This window comes from Beta vulgaris, chromosome 6, assembly GCF_026745355.1.
Source record: "Beta vulgaris subsp. vulgaris cultivar EL10 chromosome 6, EL10.2, whole genome shotgun sequence".
NCBI lineage: Eukaryota > Viridiplantae > Streptophyta > Magnoliopsida > Caryophyllales > Amaranthaceae > Beta > Beta vulgaris.
This window is the reverse complement of record NC_079207.1, coordinates 61,802,069-61,804,071: the sequence shown is the minus strand read 5'-3', so window position 1 is coordinate 61,804,071 and position 2,003 is coordinate 61,802,069. Positions and strand designations below refer to the sequence as shown.

General features: G+C 37.7%; 1 long non-coding RNA gene across 1 annotated transcript; it reads right to left on the bottom strand.

Annotated features, from left to right (window-relative positions):
* Window positions 1–200: 200 nt before the first annotated feature.
* On the bottom strand, window positions 201–1,718 carry LOC130591696 (uncharacterized). Its single transcript, XR_008969704.1, has 3 exons — window positions 1,650–1,718; window positions 1,465–1,563; window positions 201–395 (listed from the first exon to the last, which is right to left on the bottom strand). It is a non-coding gene; the product is annotated as an uncharacterized LOC130591696 (long non-coding RNA).
* Window positions 1,719–2,003: the final 285 nt, after the last annotated feature.

Here is a 2,003-nt window from a genome sequence, read left to right as displayed (position 1 = left end):
CACCACTGCCCACCCACTCCCACACCCACTGCCCACCCCCAGCCCCACCCACCGCCCACCCCACTGCCTCTGCCCGCCCCCACCCACTGCCACACCCCAGCCCCCATCCACACGCCACCCCACCCCCACCACCCACCCCACCCAAAACCTCCCTTGGACAAAAAAAAAAGCGCAAATTAAAAACGATAATATATGACAAGTGGAGAAAGGTAATAATTAACTTCATATATATTTAATAATGTAAAAAGTGTACATAGGATTGATAGAAACTTTTACATTCGGGCTAAATCTCATCCTATGCAATCATCGGTAATGTGGGACGCCAACTTATCCCGAACTTCATCAATTTCTTCTTTGGTGAAGTTCCTCAAACGTGGTGTGGAATTCGCATAAACCTTGCAAAACAACCAAGGAATAAACACACATATAAGAATTCATCATTTTACCGTAGTTAGTACTTCTAAAAATGACATATACCTTCCCGAAATTCAATCAAAATCAAATGCAAGCCTAAAAGTCTACACACTAGTTATAATATATCTCATATAATCATGTTCAAAGAGAATTTGGGGTTAAATCACTCCATAAGTACATTTTGGGAGCGAAAAGGCCAAAATAGGCCGGAAATGGCCTTTTCGTTCCCAAAATGCAACCAACAACAAATGCAAGCCTAAGAATCCATACTAGTTATATTATGCCTCATATAATCATGTTCAAAGAGAATTTGGGGTTAAATCACTTCATAAGTACATTTTGGGAGCGAAAAGGCCAAAATAGGCCAAAATAGGCCGGAAATGGCCTTTTCGTTCCCGAAATGCAACCAACAACATATGCAAGCCTAAGAATCTACATACTAGTTATATTATGCCTCATATAATCATGTTCAAAGAGAATTTGGGGTTAAATCACTCATAAGTACATTTTGGGAGCGAAAAGGCCAAAATAGGCCGGAAATGCGCTTTTCGTTCCAAAATGCAACCAACAACAAATGCAAGCCTAAGAATCACATACTAGTTATATTATGCCTCCATATAATCATGTTCAAAGAGAATTTGGGGTTAAATCACTCATAAGTACATTTTGGGAGCGAAAAGGCCAAAATAGGCCGGAAATGGCCTTTTCGTTCCCAAAATGCAACCAACAACAAATGCAAGCCTAAGACATACATACTATTTATACCTCATATAATCATGTTCAAAGAGAATTTGGGGTTAAATCACTTCATAAGTACATTTTGGGAGCGAAAAGGCCAAAATAGGCCAAAATAGGCCGGAAATGGCCTTTTCGTTCCCGAAATAACCAACAACATATGCAAGCCTAAGAATCTACATATTTATATTATTGCCTCATATAATCATGTTCAAAGAGAATTTAGGTTAAATCACTTCATAACTACATTTTGAGCAAAAGGTACAATAGGCCGAAATGCAACAAACAACAATTGGAAACCTAAAAGTTACATACCTTTCGAAGATCACCAACATCTTTGCAATAGTTGACGATATCGAGCATGAACCTCATGACGTAATACCCACACGCAAGTCCACCTTCTTGTACCGGACACTAAAATTCACCAAAGATGCAATAAATGACATGTTAGATGTGTATTATGTGTTTCTATAAAGGATGCAAAAAATTACTCATGTTACCTCGACTAAATACCAAACAGGAGGTTTTCCTTGTCGAAGTCCAGATGCATACGCTTCTTCATCACACTACATCAATAGATTATTATAAGATTAGATGTACATTTAATATTTAATAAGCTAAGTGTGCATATAGTTTCGATTAGGCTACCTATTTAACAATGATTTGACTAGTAAGGACCGTATTGTTCCTTTACGCAAAGAATCAAAGTGGTAGACTTCGTTACGTGACAAACATATTGCAATCAGTGTCCAATGGTTCCTACAACAATAAAAATGTTATTCTTATCGTAGAACAACTAATAGGTCAATTTAATTAATTAAAAAGTGAGTTTAAGAAGCATACGATTCAATGTA